Genomic DNA, 23,280 nt, shown 5'->3' with positions numbered 1-23,280 from the left:
CTATGCCTCTGCCCACACAGGGGAAAAGGCAGCAGATTGTGAAAAACACCTAGTTCAAGCGTTCGCTGTCCTGGGCATCCCCAAGGTCCTGAAAACAGACAATGGCCCGGCGTATAAATCCAGGGAGCTGCGAAGCTTCCTGCAACAATGGGGAATAGAGCATAAGACCGGCATCCCCTATTCCCCGACAGGCCAAGCCGTGGTGGAGAGGACCCACCAGAGCCTAAAGAGAGTTTTAGAACAACAGCGAGTGGCTGTGAAGGTGGAGTCCCCCCATATCCGTCTCGCGAAGGCGCTTTTTACCATTAACTTCCTAAACTGTTCTTTCGAAAATCTCAATCCGCCTATTGTGCGACATTTCGGGAGACATGAGCAGCTGCAGGCCAGGGCCAGGCCTCCTGTCCTGATTAAGGATCCGGAGACCTGGAAAACGGAGGGGCCTTTCGATCTAGTGACTTGGGGAAGGGGATACGCTTGCGTGTCCACCCCCTCAGGTCCGAGATGGATCCCCGCTAAGTGGGTCAAGCCCTTCCGCCCTGGGAAGACTCTGAGAGCAGAAAACGTAGAACAGGTCACGGAGGCATGTTGGCGGCGGCGGCGGAAGCTCCCAGGGATGGAGCCACTCCCAGTTTAACCCTCTCCCTGCCCCGGGCAGGACCTGATTCAGAGTCATTCCTTATGTCTGTCTCTTGTTTGTTTTTAGTTTTCCCCCAATGGAACGTGTCTACATCTTAGCCCGCTTGACAGCCGTCCTCATCTGGACCCTGATGCCATCAGTGGGCCCATGGATCGTCCCTCAGCCCAAGGCCAACGTTTGGCGCACCCTCGCGAGTGCCCTCGGCCAAGAACACATATGTTTAGATATGGGCTCAGCAGAGGACCCGATGTCGTCATGCCTTGTGGGGATCCCTCTCTCCCTTAATGAATTTCCCTCCCCTTTCAATACTTCCCTCACCTCCCTCTTATCCAAGACCCCTCCTCTAAAAATCAATGCACAAAATGCCTGGGGAGAAGGAGTCGAGGGGCTGGTCCCTTTGAGCTCTGAACCTCCAGAGCTTGATTTGCTCGGCTCAGCCAATGCTTCCCTTTGTATTTGGTTTCAGTTCGCCCCTAACCCTTGGGACAGCAGGTACTTGTGGATCAAACCATCAAAGCCCGAGTACAAAGCTGCCCAGTGGTGTCAAATGACCATCGAGATGCCACTTGCTTCCACCCTGGGTAGCCAACCGCTGTCCCTGCCCCGAAGTATCTTTTTCATTTGCGGAGACCGAGCTTGGGCTGGCATCCCCGCTCGTCTGGCCGGAGGTATCTGCACTTTTGGGCGGCTGTCGCTGCTTACACCCAACATTACCCAAATTCGCGACTGGAAAATGAAAAGAGCACAACCGAATTCGGCCCGCTCCAAAAGAGATCTCAAAGATCTCGACCCGGATTGTGACTCCCAAATTGAACATTGGTCGAAACCAAAAACTGTAGCCCTCACCCTGCTTTTGCCCTGGGTGTCTGTGGCCAAGTCTCTAGGTGAATTGGCCCACCTGGAGTGTTGGGTAGCTAAGCAAGCCAATTTAACGTCAGCGACGCTATCAGACCTCCTCACAGACGAGGAAATTACAAGGAAGGCGACCCTCCAAAATCGCGCGGCAATTGACTTCTTGCTTTTACTGCATCACCACCGCTGCGAGGAGTTTGAGGGCCTCTGCTGCCTTAATTTGTCATCTCGGGCCGAGGACGCGAGGGTGGCCATAGATAAAATGCAAGGCCTTGTCCACCAAATAAAACAACAGACATCAGACTGGCTGGGGGACCTCTTTCAAAGATGGGGCCTGTCAAGCTGGGCCGAGTCCATCCTGAAGATTATACTTTCCACCCTTTTAAGTTTACTTGAACGGTGTTTGCCCTTACAGTTCTTTTATTTTTAAACGAAAAAGGGGGAGATGTTGTGGTGTGTTTTATGCTTGTTCAGTTTTCCCTCCATTGTTCTCTCAGAAAGTCCTGCCCTGTTACCAGTTTGTGTCAATCCCCAAACCCCTCCCCAGTTGTCTTGGTTACCAAATGTATCTTTCTTGTTCCCCACCCCTGGCAGCCTGCCTGTCACTCGACACCCCTGCCTCTTTTTCTAGAGAGTTCGGGCCAGGGTGTCGAGTGATTGGGTTAGGGGCCAGGGTCCCTCCCGCAACTGTGTTTGATGGGTTCTCCGATCATGCCAATCCTTAATGTATCCCTCTCTGATTTGCTATCTTTCACCCCTCCCACCCTCTGTAAAACCGAGGCTTTTTCCCTGCCTCGGGGCTCTCAGCTTCTTCCACCGAACCTGCACTTTTCCCTACCAATAAAACCACCCCCCCGAAGAAACTGAGGGTCGCCTCTTCATTTCATCCTGCGACTTCGGAGCTCTTTACTGCGGCCACACGTCCGCAAGGCTTGACATCGCCTTGGGCACAAAGCCCTGACTCCGGGTTGGGGAAGTGCCTTACTGGCTGGAGGTTGGCTGGACACTTATCTAGCCTGGGCGTTTCACTTTTCACCGGCCACTGCTCCACATTCCCAAACAAAGAATCTTAAGAATTCCATTTTCCCTACAATAACTTTTCTGTGGTGACCTCCTCACGCGAGCAAAGGATAAAGACAAACACAATCCTGCTAAACATCTGTAGTGAGCTCCTCAAGAAGCAATGCACTTTACCAATGAACTTGGAATTACTATGATTAAAGCCACTTGCTTTCAGAAGAACATTGAAGAATAAACACTTTTTTATATTTTGGGCTAAGTTCAGTTCTACTATAGGTTCATAGACTATTTTTAAAAAGTTAAACCAAAAAAAAAGGGAATTAAACATGGAATTAAGTACTCAGGTAGAATTTATGTGTCATTACCTCAGATTAAATTCTATTACCAAGAAAATAAAGCTTCCAAGGAACAAGGGAACGCAGTACATTTTTAAAGGGGAAATGGAGGGCAAATAATATTTCCATAATCAAAGTCTTAAATCAAGTTATAAAGACTGATCCAAATAAAATTACCTACACATCACAATATGAATCAAAAGTTGTAGAAAACACCATTCAATTTAGTTACTAATTGTAAGTGATTATTCCTTGAGTGATGGCATTAAATTCTGAAGTTAAATTAGAGGTAGAATATTTTAGGCTTAATGTTATGGCTGGCTGACAGATTTTCTCTTGCTGCATGTGGTAGCACCACTACTGTATTTAGTGCAGGGGTTTGAACTTCTGCCTGCTCATTTTAAAAGAAGTTAGTCGGAGCAGCAAGGCATTTTCTCTGAGTGATCCTTCACAGAGAAAGCCACTCTCTACTCCCTCCCATGACTCACTGAAGGCAGACTCGTTAACCTTTCCCAGAGTTTACTGGGGAGCTGCCTTTTATTTCTCTGGCTTATGATGAAAGGGGTAGGAAGGAATGTCTGTTGGTTACATACAAGACATCTTATTTATCATTGCTAATATTCCCTTTATCTTGACTGAAGGAATTTTATTCCTTTTTCTTTCAATACTTCAGTAGAATAAGGAAGCAACTGGAACAACACCATGAAAGAAATTTGGATATACTAAAAACAGCTTATGAGATTTTTGTAGTAGTGCCTAAGAGATCTATAAGGAAATCTATACTAAATTTTCAAATTAGGATATGAAAACATGAAGAGTTCCACTACTTTCAAAGTCTTTTGTATCATAAGGAAACAAACAAACAAACAAATAAAAAATAAATAAATATATTTTATATATATGCACGTCTGGGTGAACACAAACATACACACAGTCTCAAATATACAAATGACTAGACTTCAGAACCTGCCTTGTATTTTCAGATTCTGAAAACACATCTTAAGTGTCTTGTGCTATTTGTCTCCACAACATTAGTTCTGGGATAGGGTCAATGCACTAGAAAGTTGTTTTTTAGGTTTCAAATACAAAGTAGCTGCTCTTCATAATTTTAGCCCTAAAATAACCAAAACAACAAAACAAAACATACCAAAACCAACAACAACAAACACCAAAATACTTCTTTTTTCCTCCTGAAATAATTCAAGTAGTTCCAAATGTCAAATTAAAGCTGAGACAGAGTTTTTGATAAACAGGAAATTTGTAGTCTCACTCCCAAGAATGCAAAATAAAATATTTTGCAGGGTATGAGAAAAGTAAATTTATAAACTTTGGTCAAACTGACATCTAATATCACATAAAAATTGAAAATATAAATATTGGAACATTGAAATAGCTAAGTAATAAAAAGTATTTATTTTTCATTTTTAAATGACACTTTTATTAGTAAATTAATTTCCATAACCCAAATTTTTGCAAGTATTGCATTGCATTATTAGACATATTTTCTATCAGACATTGAGCAGTGAAAAATTGCAGTTGTTACTATGTTCAATAGTCCTGTTCCCAGAGATAAAGTATTTGACAGCTTCAAAAGAGAAAGATCAACATAAAATGCTCTTTCAGAACAGTTTAATGTCAGTCTACTAATCATAAATTTGAGCTTATTTTCCATTTTGCAGGATGTTAATAAATGCTAAGTATCTGGCTTGAAATTCCAATCATTGTTTCTGAAGGCACATTCATAGACGTCTTTAATTTTTATATTGGAGAAAGCACAAAACCCAACAGTTTTAGATTTAATCTTGCTTAGAATTTGTCTCTCAAAATGAACCATAAAACTAAGCTCTATTTTCTTCACTTAAAGCCCTACCAAGATTAAAGTTTCCCTCCATAATTTCTTACCAGTGGTGATTATTGAACTTTAAGTCAGTATCTTCTCTTAGGCAGGAAACAGCTTTCATACAAGAGTAGAATTTTAAGTAAGAAACTTTTGTATTTCTCTTGAAATTTTGGCTTAAGAATTAGATATTAATTTGGATTCAACATTAAACATTCAAATTATTGTATTGATTGACTTGACCAAATTATCTAATTAGAACTAATACCCAAGAAGATGGCAAACTTCTTAAAATTTATAAAGATTAATCATACTTTATAATTAATCTAATGTTTTAATTTTAATTTTATATTGAGTCTGCCTTGATTAATTAGATTTTGACATGATTTTAATCTGACAGTCCTAGTGAAGCTTAGTTTTGAGATGGTATTTTTGGGAAAAAAAAATAGGAAGTAAAATAAAACAAAACAAAAAAAAATTCTACACATTTCTTACAATGAGCAGCATGGGTTCATAGCTGTGCAGGAACTGGGTGGATACCAGGTGGCCAACTTAAAAGGCTAATCTGTTTTCCCTAATTAGCCCTTGGTTCTCACACATCTACCTCCTGTAAAGCAACAGGGTGCAGCAGAATCCTCACAAGCACACGTTGGAGTGGAATTATTTCTGTCACTTGCTGCTCTCAGACGTGTTAACAATTCACTTCTTGTTTACGGGTCTGTGTTCATCTACTGCGGCACCCTGACAGCAGCTGCTGATCCTCTCTAATCTGGATTTTAAGCCATTCTCATTCTTAACTTCTCCATTTGAAGGCAGCTCTCCCACAGGCTTTTTGGGCTTTTTTTTTTTTGGTGGTGGTGGATTTTTACCTGGCTTGAAGAGGTTCATGAGACACTGCTATCTAAAGTGCCCTCTAAAAAGTGTGATGAATGTTCTCAACACTACTGATAGGACAGTCATCATCTTCCATAGGTATAAATTTCCTATCCAACCAAATCCCAAAAATTCTTTGTAATCCAAGCAGATTGAAGTGCTTAGTGTACTGTGGTTCAGACCTGAGTTTAGCACTATATTCCCTTTATAAACTGTCACTCTTAAATCCTGAAGGCATCTGTCCTGAACTGTTTTGACCTTTGATACATTTTAAGGTTTTAGATTTAATAGAGGTTACAAACCATCTGAGGAAGTGGAGACTGTGGAAAACGTAATCAGCCCCTTGGTAGTCCTGCAACAGGAGCAACTTCCCAAGTACCTCTCTCTGGCATTTCCTCAACCTTAGCATTTAGACCTTTCATGAGCTCTTGATTCGCTTTTAACTCCTTGAGTGTTGAACTGTGAAGTGCTTTATATTTTTTTTCTTTTTTTTTTATCAAGTGCATTGATTTAACCTTTTGGCAGCCCACTCTTTAACAGCATGTGGAGGATGTGGAGGATTTCACTAACTCTATGTTTTCATTCAAACTGGCATCTTCCTTGACATCTGACATGACTACCCAGATTTCAGATACTTAATTGTCCAAGTGCTCAGCAGGGATGAACAGGAGTAACCCCTTAGATTTCAGTGGAACAATATGAATTTAGACCAGCTGACAAAGCTGGAACAATATGGACATTTTGAAATATTAAATTTTGTCTGCCTCAAATGCTGCTTGTTTGGATGAACCCATTCAACGTGCACTCTTACCAAACTCATACATAATTTTTAGTTAAATACAGTCCTAATAAATAATAAAATTGATACATTTTTTCCCCTTCAGTCAGCACCAGCCTTTACAGTTTTGGATGAACTCAAAAACTAATTCTATCCTTTTCTTTACACATAACATATTTACACCCTAATGGCCTCATCCTCTGATATAGGGCAGCCAAAGCATTTTAGAGAGATGATACTCTGGGATGTTCTCCAATTTTGACTGATTCTCAGTGGAAGTTTTTCAAGGGCACAATCAGTTCCCAAAGGAAATCAAAGGGACTTTTCTATTTAACTTCCTCTTTAGTATTTGAAAGTCTTATTTTAGGACAAAGTTTTAGAAAGAAATTATATTTCTAAGCTTTTACCTTGACCAATAATATTTGCATAGTCTTCAGATGAAAGTTACATAAAGGAGACCAAGCAGGCTTTATGACTTTACCAAAGAGTGAAGATAAGAAGTCATGACACTTTTAGATAAGAAACCAGGACATATTTTTGATTCTTTTGAAAACTTTGGTATCACCAGGTGAGCTTCAAGCAGGTCTGAAATCATTACATTATCAGAAGCATTGCTTAGCACATCCGATGTAACAGAAACATTTCTTACTTGCCTGTACAATATGCTCAATGGTTTCAAATCCTCCTCTGAATATTGTGTCCATTTTCACTCAGTGCTCTTGCTTTGTGAATCCTCTTATACAGATTTTCATTAAGTCTGTCAAATACTTAGTTGACTGATACTGAGCTAAAGCTTTCTTTCCTCTTCCTTTCCCATAACTGTCCTGCTAATTAGATTTGTTAATGAAGGTGTAAGATGGGTGCAGAGATGGGATTTTTGATGAATTTTTGGAACCTGTGATAATAACATTCTACTAAGAATTTTGGATTCATGGTAAAGTGACAAGAATTATATTGCAAAGTCTAATTATGGTGATTCCCTAGACTGGGAAATATAATTAGAATGTACCAGTCATCATCTCAGATCACTCATTAGTAGTGACAAAAAATTTAAATAAAGCTTTCCATATAGGCTGAAAAATTGGGCATTGTAATTACGGAAGCCTTTTAATTCAGACACAGCAAATTTTGTAAAATGTAGAGAAATAAACCCAATGACTAAAAGAAACTGCTAGAGGCCTTCTCTGGCAAAAATACAAGGTCCATTTCTTGATGGACCACAAGAAAACTGAACACAAGCAAATAACTTTTATTCATACAGTAACCTGAAATGCCACATGCACCATGTGCCACAGTAAGCCTGAGTGGCCGTTCCACACAGCAACTAAAACCCTGGGAATAAATATGGTCCAAGGATTTTTAAATAACAGAATCTGTCTCTTATCCCAGCACAGCCTTTTCAGGATTAGCAAGAGTCACCTGCTGGCTGTACAGCCTCTGCTCTTTGAACCTACACCTAGACCTGGTGAATCTCCATTCCATTTTGCCACTGCGTTAGTATGAGATGGACTGGTGTGAAGTGTTTGCAGCAGACTAAAAGCATCTTGGGTTTGCCCTGTCTCATGTATAGCATTTTCTTCTTAGTTTTTTATTTTTCCCTCATGGGTTTTTTTTTTCTGTTTTCTTGTTTTAACTACAGAATTTTTAATTTGTGGTGAAGCATGTCTGATAACAGTATCCAGGACAGGATCGGGCCACCATTAACATTTAAAGCTGAACCTTTTTACTGAGAATCTCTCTTAAAACTCTACACATAAACAGCAATATCCTTAGGGCCAAAAGAGGAAGAGAAGGAAGAGAACCTTAACAGGAATATTAAGGGCCTGTCCCTTCAAATAAACTTCCCTTCCCTGTCTAAATCTGGCCTGAATTTGTGGAATTACATCTGGATCCCAACATGTCTGCTTGCAGAGCAAAATCAGAATATTTTATCAGAATATACAACCTAGAAATGGCTGTAATAATCTCCCCTTATTTTTTAAACATTGATAAGCAAAGATTGATATGAGTTGTAAAGGGAAATGTATATATGTAAATATTGGAAGAAAAAGCAAAACAAGGGTTTAGACAGTGGCATGTAGTTAACAAAACCCACTGCTCTAGCAATAAATTTGAAAAATGCATTGTTTCTTCCAAAGCTGGAAAGCCTGCAAGTCTATAAGGCCAGAGCACAGGGAACTTGTTGGCAGAAGAATCTGTTTGTACTGTGACAACAGGAGGTTGAAAACAAAGCTACAGCACATCACACACACAATTATTTCTTCTCTTTGACCAAAAGGGAGACAGGCTGGAACCATAAAGACTTTTGTGTTCCAAACAGAGAAAAAGAGACAGTGACTGGCAACCTTGACTAATATTTATGGAGGCTTAGATAAGCTCAGTTCTAATGCAAAAGAACATAAGTAACTGCTAAAAAATATAGAGACTAAAAAATATAGAGACTAAAAGAAAAACTAGTTTCTGATCACAAACCTATCACAAGAGATGTGATGTGGACTCAGTAGCTGGGTACAGAAATGGTACTGGCTCAACTGCTAGATAGAATCCCCAACTTGAAAAGATGGGAGTGTGACATTATGAGTATGTGAAATCACTTAGAAACTTTTCAAAATAAATGTCACCTTCTTCTTCCATAAATTCTTACAATTAATTTTGTTACACTGCTTCCTACACAGATTTCCAGAAACCAGAAATGAAAATCAAAATCTGGTCCATGGTCTCATCAGTGACATTTTAAGTGTATTTTGTACAACATTCTGTAAAATTTCAAATAAATTAGTGGTATTGTGACTGAGTTCTGTATTCAGCTTTGAGATTTATATATATTTAATCCCTAAGTGACTTTCAGGAACTCTTTCATTTACTACAGCGTTTTCTTTTCATAAAAGAGAAAATATTAAATGCAAAATATAAAAGTAAAATCTTAGCAGGAAACTAGAAGCCCTATCAATTCCACTTTTTAAAAAAATTGCCAAAAACCAGTGTGCAATTTCAGATAATTACATGTAATCCTTAGTAATCCTCCGCAGACAGCGTGAACTGGCAGTCATTAGTGTGCTTTGAGCCTATTATTTTGCATACACTCCAGGATATGCAGGATGCTCGTGTCCTTGCTGACTCGCTGACTAAAACATGGGAAATAAAGTAAGATCAAGTCATTTCAAAACTTCAGTTGAGAACTGGGAGAAAAAAAAAATAGTGAGTACCATGAAGCAACAGCTTTTTTTCATCTCAAAGACTCAAGTAAAAATAAAATGCAGAAGTCTGTTTTGGGCAATCTTTTTTTTCTGTTTCAAATCCAATGGGTAATTGAGTACTTGCTGTTCTGACAGCTCTAAAAGAAATAAATTCAATCCAATATACTGGATTCAGTTTAGGAATTAGGGCTTTTTTGCACCTTTCTTGAAAATAGAAAAAAATGGTCAAAATCAAGAGAAGGGTATTGTCTCAAGTCCACACTTCTTAAAAAGAAAATTTTGAAAGTATTACTATACCATTCACCATTCATTTTTTCATGCCTGTTATCAAAAACCTTGTGATGCAGGCACTCATCTGAGAAGAGCAGGTAGGTGGCTACCATGTTCTGAATTAATAAGCACTCAATTAATACAAATTGAAACAGCTTCACACTCCAGGCTGCCCTATAACTTGCTGACTAAGGCATTTTGCTGTGAGAAGGAAAATTTCTGTTGAAGTTTGTGTTCTGAGCTAGGAAGAAACAGAACTCTGCAGTAGCCTGTCCCTTCAAATAAGCTTCCCTACACCTGTCTAATTCTGGCCTGAATTTGTGGAATTACCCCTGAATCCCAACACCAACACATCTGCTTGCAGAGCAAAATCAGAATATGTCACCTAGAAAAGGCTGTAATCACCTCCTCTGATTTCTTAAGCATTTCATTTGTTGTTTTTCAGCTGAATTTGTGGGTAGTTTCAAGTAGTAGAAAAAGTTCTTTCCAAACTGAAAGGAAAAAAAACCCTTTTTATCACAATTTGCTGTATAGTCAAGAAAGTCAAAATTTCCTAACACAAACTAAAATGTATTTTAATTGCTAAAATACTAGCAAATGCAGAGGCTTAATACTGCAGAAGTCTTTTCAGGTCAATCTTTTCACACAACCAACATCACTCTTGAAGGCATTGAGACCACTCTATTCTAACATATTAAACCTTGACAAATCCTCCCTTATCCTGTTAAGTAGTCAGAGTAGTGCTTTGGCATGATTTTGGCCAGTATTCTCCCAGATGTGGCTTGAAGTTTGTATTAAAGCAAAGAGAATTTCCAGTTCCTAGTTTGAATGCAGATGCCATATTCTAAAGAGTAAGAAAGTTTAGTAATGGCTATGGATTATTATGTGTTAGTTGGCCTCAGAGAAAGAGTATCAGGGTCTTGACAGTGTTTAATTTACTGCTTCTGATGGAGCTGTGTCCTGGGTTCTCAGAACATGCCTTTTCTTTTTTCTTTTTTTTTTTTCCTGCCAAGAGGAAAAGGAATTTATCTTGGTGGAAAAGAAGAAATTTCATCATTTGTATTGGATTCCCAGGAGTACAGTTGCCCCATCAGACCAAGAGCAATTAAAATAAATTAAAACAAAAAGCAATTAAACCTCTCTGCAATTACATAGAGCTGAAATAATCAGGAATGCACTGATTGTTCACAGAGTGTATCAGCAAGTGTTTAACACACCTGCCATATTTGTAGAGTGCTGAACTGGCTGCACATGCAGGTATTTAGTGTTTACAGGGCACATGCAGAAAGTAGTGACTACAACAATATAGCATTGCACAGTTCACAGTATGTTAATTCATATTTCTCCTTGGGATTTTGGGGACAGGGAAAAAAAAAAGACTTGGTATTTGCAAATTGACCTGAATATTTAGGTCATAATTTAAAAGTTTGGTAATGGCATCCAGTTCATGGTGCAAAAAGTGTCATTGACTTCACTGAGATCCAGATTTCTCTCTTTCTGTTACTGCAGCTATTCCTGTGTAATCATGCTGAAGTGTGCAAAGTGCCTTAACTGCAGTAGGTGTGGGATTATGTTGATTGTGGAAAAGTGAAAGAGATTGTGGAACACTTGGAAAAGAAAGGTGTTCAGGCTATGCCACTGGACGAGTGGTGGAGACAGGTGCAGTGTAGAAGAAAAGTATGTGGAGAGGAAGAGGGGAGCATTCCATCATTCAGAGCAGCTGCAGAGTAGCTCACTGTGGCAAAAGAAGGTGAGAAACAATTATGTTCATTGGCATATGTCTTTACTTAAGGAATTCTTGAATAGGTTGACTAAAACACAGCAAGAAATAGAAGAGAGTCTTCCAACCTGCATATAATCAGTTAAGAACATTGTACATTTTATGACAACCCAGCTAATGTTCTAAAGAGTGGTTAATAGTCATCATGCATATAATATGAGTGTGAATCACAACACTGCATGGAATTACTTCAGTATATGAAAATGCTGCTTAAGCCTTATTAAGTAACTTATCACAAAATGCGTCTTAGAAAAGGTAGAACAGTAAGGGTGGTTTGATAGCAATGCAAACATATTCAGAACTTGATACTTTGGCACATTTGAAATTAGTTCTCATAACAAATTGAATTTTCAAACTCTTTAAAAGCCCTTTAAACCTGTGTTAAACCAATCTGAGTAGAAGGTACTATTTAATATGATTGAGTTCATAGTTAAAAGTACTTCAGTACAATTTCATATATCATTTGCATCACTGAAAATATCTGATTATGTTACATTTGAAGTTTATAATATTAATTTCTTAAAGTACTTGTAATGTGTTGTAGTTCAATATTATTATACAGAATATTACAGAAATCAGACAGATATATATTCTATGATAATTCTGAAGTATTATTTTTTATTTCAAAACATATCTACTGGCTTTGTCCATCATTTCTTGTATTATTGAGTGCTCTAGTGAAAGAAGCATCTTATGACTGGTAGGACTTAGAGCTGCTGCAAATGAGTTTTTTACAACTGAAAGCAAGCTAGTTCCAAATTTGAGTTGATGTGTCTCTTCACAGATTGAAAAAAATGCCTCTGTATGTAACATTCAATTTTGGGAAAATACTAGCATGGAGAAGTAAGTTTGACTTTTATATAATATCATTTATCAGCACAAATAAGGGAAACAAAAAATCAAAACAAAACACACCCTCTGGAAGTGGACTGTTACAGCTTAAGCAAAAGAAGGGGTGACAAAGACTAAAACAAAAGATGGAATACCTTTGTACTTTGAGGAAGGAAAGTAATAAAATTCATTTTAAAAAATTCTAAACTAAAAATGGGAGCATCTACAGCACACAAATAATTTGAGTTATTAGAAATTTGTGACATGATTTCATTTTAATTTTTTTTTTTTTGGTAGTGATAATCCGAAAGTGCTGGAAAGCGAACTTTAATTGTCTATTCCCAAATAACATATTGCTCTGTCTAATTAAGAAAAACTCAATGTGCTCATAAAATCACAAATTTCTTGTCTCAACTCCTACTATGTGTTACAACAATTAAGAACCACATGCAGCAGTAAACATGCTACTTAAAAGGAAAACAACAGTAGATTAAACTACTGACCTTTGATTTCACGTTCCACACCTTTTAAATGCTAGATGATGCCATAAAAATACACATTAATCTGACACTATCCTCCTATTGCCCACTAACCTGCTTTATGAAAGGCCTCTAGAATTTGCAACAACTGACCTTTCCTGCCAACTAGGCTTTCATAATATTTTAAGTATGCTCTTTTAATATATTTTTTATTGCTGACCTACAGAAAAAGCAGTCATTCATTCATTCATTGCAATAAAAGTATGTGGTCTTATTTGCAGGATTCAGCTGTGTTGCACCTTAGAAATTTAAGCCACTCTGACTACACTTAGCCTTTCCTTTAAATTTTCACTCAGAAACAGAAGATAAGTGGAGTGTGTCTGGTGCACACACAATTTGTGTCTTATGAACTTGCTAATTAAATTATACTTTCGTTGACTTATGGTGCCTCACTGTGTTCTGACAAGGTAGATCATTTTGTGTTGTTCCTATGCCTAACTTAAAATTACTGGATCTACTTATTATGGACTACCAGTTGTAATCAACTGTCTGATGTTCAATAAGCAGTTAAAAATAATTAATCCACATTAGTCTGCATGCATATTATACCCATGTGGGATATTTCAGTAATGGACCTACTTACTTTATTTTCCAGTAAAATACTGGGTTTGTACTGCTGTAGGAATGACCTGACTTGTAATAATGGAAGTTCAAAACCGTAGCTCTGCATCAACCCGACCCGAACTTAATTGCCTGTGTTCTCAGTTCATTATCACCTTTAAAGTCCAGTAGTTCACAAATAGAAATTCTTGTTTTGTCGCAGCAAAACAAACAAGGTAAAAAAAAACACAAGCGGGAGGAGGGGGAGGGAAAGGAAAAAACACAGCTCCTCCCCCAGTGAAACAAAAACAGAATCAGAACACCTCTCGAAGTATCCATCCACGTTTATTGGGGTTTCTCTAACATTTCCTCCGGCGGGAGCGGCCGCCTGTAGGAGGTTCTCTAGCCCCACCTAGCGGGCAGCGCGGTGAATGACCCGCCGGGAGCGGGCTCTGCCCAGACCCGGAGACAGAACTGCCGCTGAAATTGTCGCCCTTATGCGTAAATAATCGACACAGCTGACAGCACCTGCGGGCATTAAATAAGTGACACACGAGTTCTGATGACAGCTGTGAGCTGAAGTGGGCTTCGGTGGTAGCGAGAGCATTTCTGCACGCTGTAGATGGGGTTTCGGCTTTGTGAAACTCAAAGCCTCATGCGGGCTTTCTCCCAAAAGTACCTCGCTTCAACTTATACCTGTATGTATTTTTAACAACCTGTGTTATTAATGGAGAATGACGGGGAAAAAAATCTATAAATAATACCCTTCAAGAATTCCTTGCGTCTTTCTTCCATCAAAATTCAGACCAAAACAGCAGAATCTATCTCATCTCAGTGATTACCTTTCCTTTGGTCTGGTGAATGAAATGAAAAATCTGCAGTACAAATTAGCCAGGGTTTAAAAAGAGCCTTGCATATTAAAGCAAGTGCAATCTGCATTGTGGAATCACAATCAGGAAACTGTGGAGATGTGGAAATCTTTGAATTCCTGTGTTTTATCTCCTCAAGCTGAAGGTGAGTTCAACCACTTTGAATATACAGGGTAAAACACGCTTTCAAGGAACTGAACAGTTCTTATTCTCTTTGAAATAATAATAAGGAGAGAAATGGAAGTGATGTTTGCTGGTTCTACATTGCCTTGAGAACACTTGTCGAACAAGATTCAGATTTAGATTTCTCTTTGTTCACTGAGTGTTTTAAACTCAATTGACAAGGTCACTTGTTCTCTTTCTGGATTTCTGAATCAAGTATTTCTGGCTGCAGAGCAGCACAGCTTCAAACAGAAGAGTGACAAGGACATGGAGCACCCTGGAAACTCATTTATTGGTATTAATGACTATGTCTAGTCCACTAAATTAGGCACAGCCAGGACAAGGGGTCTAATACTGGAAATTTCTTGTATTTTTCTATCATCAGCCTGCTTTCAGCATGGTTTTTGGCCCAGACCAGACCTATCATACTGGCATGATCCCCAGCATAGCCAGGTCAGGGTTTGTTACAGTTAAACAGCCTGAATGGGACCCCTAAGAGAGTATCACCACAAGGACACCAGTTATATTCCACCACTTACCCTGGGGGTCCTAGTGCATCCTATTTATTAGTTTAAAACAGAGAGAGGGGATGGAAGGTCAGATCTTCCCACGTTAAGGAGAACTGTACCAAGAACTGTGATGCCTGCAGTGTGCTCCTGCCACTGAACTATTTTCCTGAAAGGCAGAATTTTTACCTGCTTGTATTTTAAGGGAAAGGCATGACCTGTTCACATGAACTGAAATGGAAGCTGAAAACCCTAAATCCCAGCTGCACAGAAGCTGCTACACAAGACCCCGCTGAAGACACTTCAGATGCACCTCTGTCTTTGATGTTTTCTATTCTAAGATGCTAAAAAAAGAGTCCCAGAATTCAGCATTCTGTGCAGCTTTCTCTGCATCAGCCTCTGTCTAATTGCATTTCTTCCTGGAGGGGCAGGTCCAGGGATACACATAACACCTCAGATGGAAAACTGAATTATAGTCTCAGTTGCTTGACTTACAGACTTTATAACTCAAAGTGTCATGAGATCTAAACGTACTTGCACAGCTGACTATGGATATTTTGAGAATAATGCCAAGATATAAGCTTGAAGATTTAATGGTGACAATATGAAGGTTTTCAAAGCATTTAAAAATATATATTTAGATGCTAATATCTGCTTGTAATATTAAGTGCCTAAAAGCTTGAAATAGCAGGTGCATATTCCCCATTCTAATGTATCAGTCTTCATTTCTGATATAGGAAATAAATTTAAAAGATCAACAAAGATTTCAAGATCTTAACATTTTGTCATTTTTTATTTATAATTTTTCATCATTTCACCATTTCCTTCAAATTTACTAGAAAACTGTTTTATATACATTTTAATATTATGATATTATCATTATTATTGTAATATTATAATACTATATTATTATTATTCTGATTTTAATATATATATTTTGCTGCAAGAGCAGCTGGCAGCCATCATACAACAAGATACAGATTTGCTTTATATTTTCATGGCTTTAAAAAGTTCACCCTTGCCAAGTATGCCAGGATTCTGCTCAGGAAGTCTGTCCATACATTCTGACAAAGTTTCAGCTTGCACCTGAAACATGCCTTTGATATAAATATGAATAGGCTTTGTTATTTTTATGTCACTAATAGAAAAAAAAAAAGAAGAAACAAGAAGACCAAGTCCAAAAAGAGTTCCTAAGGATTTTTCAGCTATAAAAATTCTATATCTCTGTTCAGCTTACAGGATGCATATCCTCAGGAGATAATGGTAACTGTTCATCAGTGGAAGGCCATCATAAAAGACCTAAGTAAAATTTTCACTAAATACCTTTTCCTATGTTTGGTTTAAGAAACAGGCATTCCCAAATGCCTAATTATACTCGAGATGCAATCTCTGACCTTTATAATTGCAAATCGTGTAGCACTCGAGGTTTAACCTACTGATCATTAGTAGATGTCATACACAGTTCTAACACTGATAATGTGTGTTATTTGAAATTTGTTGAGACTTTGATTGCAAAGTCAATCAAAATAACTTAGATGTATTAAAGAAAATAAAAAACTACTTAGGAATTTATTGAAAAAATTATTAAATCTCATATATAATGCGTTGATATATTCTGACACAGCAAAAAAAAACATCAAGAGTCCTTTTTAATATAGTGTCCATAAACATTAAATTCAGGCTACAAAATATTGAGGCTTTTTTGTGTTTCCTCCCTGACAGACTGCAGACCATTTGTTGGAGGCCATGAAATGATTCCATCAAGAAATGCTGACTACCCTTTCTTAAGATTACTCTTTTCAAGAGGAAAAGAAACTTTTCCAAGAAAAATGAATCTAATTTTAGTAACAATAAGGTGTCTCTAAATTGATTCAAAGATCCTACAGTAGGTAATGGATTAGAAGTTCTCCATTCTACTTTGCTCTTTTAGCCAGACATCAGTGTGCTTTTCAAGAAATTGAATTCTCTTGCCATTCAGTCTTTAAGGAAAGGGAGCTTTGGCTTAAAGAACAATACATAATATAAAACGTTTTGACCATGCTAGTCACTTATTGACCTAACAACCATTGTTTGAGACAATGGCAAATACTTGAAAAGTAGAATTCAATATAATATATGGGATCATGAGATCAGGAGACTTTGCCTCTGTGAGGGCTAATGCTGAATAACATTTAATAAGGACTTGGGGATTTGGTGCAGAGATACATAACTTAGAGATTATTAAATTTCACTTACTGAATGTTTTATCTTATTGGTTGCTAAGAAGGAAGTAGTATAATTCTTAAAATCACTAAAAAGCACTCAAGATTGAAAATTCTGTACCTGTCATATGGAAAAAAAAAAAACAATCCCAAAACAGAAAAAAACACCCGTTTTGTAATTCTCCATACTTGTTCAAAAAATCAGTGGCACAGCAGCTGTGTGTGCACAGGTCTTTCCCTGTTCCTCCAGATCCCTGTATCACTAAAACAATGTCACAGTCAGCTGCAGGCCCTCTTCTTTCTGACAGGAAAAAGACTAGTTTGATTTCCTACCTAATGAAAACCACTGCTGGAAATCTTGCCATAACAAAAGAGGATAAAACAAAAGCCAAGTGCATCACCACAGCCAATTAGAGAGGATTTTTTTCTTCTATAAATGTATTAACTTGCTTTTATGGCCATTCTGCATACCTAAACAGCATATTGAGGTAAAAACAAATTCAATTTAAAGAAGAAAGGCAAGGGGCTGAGTTATCAGGGATAACAGTAGCAACACCTCTTGCAAATATGGCCAGTTAGGTTCCTTGTGCTGCACTCACTGACTAGCAGAGTGGCAGTAACCTGAGGGAAGGATAATCCCATCTCCCTTGCACCTCTAAAGAGATGCCAGGGGAGATAAGACAGGCTTTGATTTAGATGGCTCGTATCAGGAGAATAGGGAGCAAGAGGCCATAGGACACTCTTTAGGGTATGAAATGTCCAGGAATGAGCTGCAGTGACTCCAAGGACTCTAAAAGTAGAGGACTGGAGGAAACAGAGAGGACAGATGTGTTACTTCAGTTCTGATGACCTATCTAGGTCTTCCTAGCTGAAAAGTAAACAAAGAAATTTAAGCATTATCAAATTAAATCAAAACAATGTATAATATCTTGTGTGTAAATAACACATTTTCAGAACTGAAACTTTTTCTCTCATCAATAAAAAAACCTTTTCTCTTACCCTCTGTGGTAAATCTTCAACTTCTGCAAGCAAAACCAGAAAATCTCTGCAGCAGAGAATCTGCTGCACCTGTGATGCCAGGGATAACTGGGACACTAATACATACCAGATTTATATTCAATGGGGGCAGTAACATTCCACCAGAGAAACCTGGATATTCTCTTTGAATACATACGAGACCACTTCAAAAGTCAGTAAGTTTCCACTGGTAGTCTGCAAGACACCTGAATAAGTATGGGATATGCACTTAAACAGACAGATAGAAATTAAACATTTTCCTGACTGATATCTGGAGCAGATACTTCTGACCTGACAATGACACTACAACAGTCCATCAGGAGTATTTTGTCCTGAATATGTCAAGTACTGTTGCACTTGCCCCCATCATCCCTGTCCTATTTTTTAATTTTGCTCTTTATATAACTTAGTGATTTTTAGCTCTTTTTAATGGCCACCAGTGAAGTAACTCACTAATATTTTTTATTTGCTCTATCCTCTAATATGTTCTGGAAACTCTAATTAAGGTTTTTAGGAGTGCTCTCAGTTGTGGTTTGTGTGTATTATGTCTCATGTTAAATTGCACACTGCTTCTAATATTTCTCAATTTTCATACTTAATTTTAAGATTCAGGTTTTCCATCACTTTTTTCCATATATATATATATATATATCTGGGAGTATTGATGAAGGAGATATGTCAGTTTTAGACTACATTAAGGCTAAGATAGAATCCATCAATATAAAGGTATCTTGCTTCCACATTGCTGCTTAGGACCTGGCACTTAGGTCTCCATGCACCATAAATTGTCTTTATCCACATGTAGTTGACGAGTCATATGTCCAGAAATAACTATGTAGATTTAAAAAAAAATAAAAAGCAAAATATAAGCTGATAAGTTATTGTACAACTAATTCATTATTCATTAAGAAGGGAAAGCATATTCTGTGCTGAGTGCTCTGCACATCTGAGCACAGCCCACTACTTTTTTCCAGGGTTAAATAAGTATGATGCATCAGCTCACTCACAGAACCCTTCTCAGCTGTTTTCATGCAGTGATTTCCATCCATGAGGTGATATAACTCCCTATTTAAGTCACCTATGAGTCTTCTCATGAAGGTTTATATTTGTACAATCACGATCACTAAGTATTAGTAGAAGCAAGGGTGAACCTAGAGTTTCTTGGGATGTCTTCAGAAGATTAAGTAATTTTAAAAACATGCTGCTGAAGCTAAAGATAGACCACCCACATCCTGCATTTTTGCTTGGTCTTGCTTGCCTTCCAGCCCTTGCCTCCTGAAAACAATTTTAAAATTAAGAATTTGTCAGTGTAAAAAAAGCCAGAGAAACGTAGTCAGGATAAAAATTAGCTGGGAAAGAGTTGGGTGGACACTTCCATGCCTGTTCCAGAGCAGGATTGCAGTAGTTCAATCAGGGTGTTGCAGGCTTTTATGTAAAGCTATATGAAATTCAAGATAAGAAACTTTAAAGGGAGTATTTCATTATTTTAAATGCTTTTGTAAAATGCCTTCTCATGAAGTTTCCTTCAGTTTTCTGTTCACAGTCAGAGCCAGGGGCTCCTGGAGGGCCAGCAGCCAGCGCTATTCCCAGGGCAGGGCAGCTGGGGAGCACCAGGCACCTCAGAGGGGATGGGGACAGGGAAAGGTCAGGCTGGGACATGGGCTGAGAGTGTCCCTGCCTTAGGGAGCCGTGGTCAGGCAGGACAGAGCTGTGGGGAGCTGGAGACAGGTCCTGCTGTGGCACAGGAATGGGGGACAGAGAGCAACCTGTGAGCTTTGGTACCCTCACAGTCAACTGCTTTATCTGCAGAAAGTGTTCAGTGGGTGAAATTGCAGCCTGTGCATTTCAGAAGAGAGAGAAGAAGAGGAGCGTGAGCAGGTCAGAACTGAAACCTTCTGTGGGTCTCGTCACATGTGAGCTGAATTCAGCTTTCCACCAGTGAGGGCTTTATGAAGAAATGCATTCACATAACCTTTTTTGCTATAATTAATTATGAAATTGTTAAAATGTTGTACAGACCTCATCAATATTCTTTTTAATTTTTGTCCTTTCAGCATTAGATACAAGGGAATAAAAATGTAGACAGATCTTGCTGCTTGTGGAAGGCTTGTGAAAGGTTATTTGTTCTTGAGCTAAATCCACCAGCTTTGAGGCAGATACATCAGCACAGTAAATGCTGAGCACTTGTGGCCAGCCCTCGTGCCACCTGCCTCTGTGGGCAAGGCCACAAACTGGTGGCACTTGCAGCCTTTGGGCTTTGACTGAACTGAGATAAGTAACCTGGTGTAGAAAAAAAATTGGTGACCTGGAGCCCACAGCCCCTCTGTGTGACTCGGACTGCCCACCTCCCTCTTCCTTCTTTTCCACAACAAAAGGGAATCTTTTCTCTCTGGTAGCTCAGTCCTGCTGTGTTTGGAGATGCTGCCTGCTCAGAGCTGAACTGCCACCACCATGTCTACAGAGTGTACTGCATGGGTAGATTTTAAAGTAATGTATGCATTTGTTTGAGTGGAGGGAATGTTAGAAATTTGGTTATAAATATTAAAGGAGTGGGGAGAAATCTAGGGGCAGAGTTATGGTGTTGGGCGGGTTTTTCTTTTTTATCGCTGTTTGGATAGGAATGGAAAAGAAAAAAACATTGAGAAAAGATTCCCACCCAGAGGGAAGATGGAAAAGAGAAAGCTAAGAGCTAATAAAGTATTAGGCTATGAGTTTCTTCTCTGTTTTTTCTCACAGATAGGGAGCCAGATGAGGTAATGTGAAAAGCAGCAGCACCAGCTAACCATAAAAGAAAAAGGTCTGGCTGTAGCTTGACCTGAAAATAATGATAGGTGATGTAGACAGAATTTAAGGCACAGAAACAGCAACATCCTGGAGGTCTAATGTGAATTATCACCATGGGGGGAATGACATAGGGGAACATATACAAATAAAGAGCATCAAGATTCTGTGGCTATGACAACTGTCTTGGAGTGTGTCCAACAGCCTCCTTGGGGCTCAGTAAGTTCAAATAGTAAACCTTGCTGTGCCTGGACAGTCCAAGCAGACTCCCAGGGGTTCCTTGAATATGTAAGACATAGAGAAAAAACAGAAGCAAAGGACAGTTCATATAAAATCACAGTCAAAGCAAAATATCAGGATCTCTTCTCTAGATATATTACTCTTATGAGACAACAGTGGGCTGGTGTCCCAGTGTAGTTAACATATACAAGCAGAGAGTGGAAGACACAAGTCAGATGCCTTTTCTGAATCAGACAAAGACAAATTACAGAATCAGAGTTGGTCTAGATAGCAGCATGAAGCTAAGCACTTGCTTATTAAACACCATAATGGCTATTTTTCCTGTTACAGTGGCTTCTCTACAACCTCTGTAAGGATTGTTTATATATTCTGTGAGTCAGGAACTCATGCATTGGAATGTTCCTTTGGGTTTTATCTGGTATATTAACTAGAAAAGATTTTTTCAATTAGGTGTTAGAACTGTCTAACCATTTATATGACAGGAATTGTTTTCCTTCAGCATCCCACAATCCTTAGCCTTAAGACAGAATTACAGGTAACATTATGGGTATTGGTGTGTCTTAAGCTCTCTTTAAAGAGCTCTCTTCAAATAATTGAATTAATGTCTTGGGGGAATTCTGTAATTTCCAAATTGCTGGAAGAAATATATATTCAATTAATCCATTTTTCTTTTACTTTTAGATTTCTTACAAGAGTCCCACACCAAAGATTTCATTTTCAGTTCTGATTAAACAATGCATTCAAATGAAATGAAACAAAATTTTACATCTCTCTGCATAATAAACAGAGTTTTTTGCTATATTTAAGGAAAAAAAAAAAACCCATGTGACAATTGTGCTTTAACTACCAAATTGTGGATGTTTAAAAATAGCACACTGAATCAGAACAGAATGTTTGTTTTTAGAGCATCTGAAAGATACAGCAGGATGTGCTGTTTAGAATGTGTGCAGGTGTGAATAATTAAAAATCCACCATGTTTATGTGTCTTTGATTACACAATCATTCTCACAGCTACAAGTGATTCTAATCAGCTACACTGAGAGGTGATGGGACTCTATAAATAGCATATAAAGCAAATTTTTTTAGCCTCTTTGTAGTTTGGATCCTCTCTTTGCGTGCACATTGTTGAACAATAATAAAACTGTAACAATAGCCTTTACACATTTTCAGAACCTTTTTTCTCACATTATATTACAGCCTTCAAAACAACTATCCTTTCAGTGTTAAGTAGTTGTACAACAGGAGTTTCCTTCCTCCAAACTGATTCAAAGCACACACTGACATTTCAAATGTCTTAATGAAAATTTAATTATAGCAAGCCAGCAGATATCTATTATTTCAATAAGCAAAAGGGACCCACACCGAGTAAAGTCTTCTTTTCTATTCTAAAAATGAAAGGGAAAAAAAATCAAATAAACTTATGATACAGTTTTGTATGTCTTTACCTTATCTAATCCAAAGACTGATGCCTCATTCACAAATCAAATCTTCTTCATGAGCAGTACACCACTGGTGACATGCTGTTGTACTCTCAGACAATCAATTTTTAGAGAGTCCTTTTTGCCTTCCCTTAGTCCATCTGGTCTTGATTCTCCTACTGCTTCTTTAGTGAAGCAACATGCTGATCCATAAAACTTCTGTGTTTCCAATGGGTCTGCACTTACCAGTTTTGTGGGTGATGTTTTCTGTCCACCCACCTCTCAGCTGTTTTTATTAATGCACCAGTATTTTGAGTGTCTCAATGAAATAAGGGCTCCAATGTCCCAACCACTTTATAAGTTGCTTGTGCCTCAATGAATTAAATGATCTCAACACACACAAAGGACAAAGCAGATAGGAAACTAAAAGGTAGAAGGAGATATGACAAAAATTACAGGGCTTTTATGGATCAATAGAAATAGAATTTGGATGTCAGGATACCTATTCAGTGCCAGGTCCCATTAGTATTACAGTGTAAACTGTCTACATTCAAATCATTAGTCATAAGACCTAAGGATCAATAAAGTTTTCTGATC

At 38.3% G+C, this 23,280-nt stretch overlaps 1 long non-coding RNA gene across 1 annotated transcript in view; it reads right to left on the bottom strand.

Annotated features, from left to right (window-relative positions):
• LOC143693681 (uncharacterized) overlaps positions 1 to 22,901 on the bottom strand; it is a 52,928-nt gene extending 30,027 nt beyond the window's left edge. Inside the window, exon 1 of the long non-coding RNA XR_013181615.1 lies at positions 22,711 to 22,901. This is a non-coding gene — a long non-coding RNA (uncharacterized LOC143693681). The remainder of the gene's footprint in view (positions 1 to 22,710) is intronic.
• Positions 22,902 to 23,280: the final 379 nt, after the last annotated feature.

Source organism: Agelaius phoeniceus, chromosome 3 (genome assembly GCF_051311805.1).
Source record: "Agelaius phoeniceus isolate bAgePho1 chromosome 3, bAgePho1.hap1, whole genome shotgun sequence".
Classification (NCBI taxonomy): Eukaryota; Metazoa; Chordata; class Aves; order Passeriformes; family Icteridae; genus Agelaius; species Agelaius phoeniceus.
Note: the sequence above shows the minus strand (reverse complement) of the source record. Positions and strands in the feature narration are given on the sequence as shown.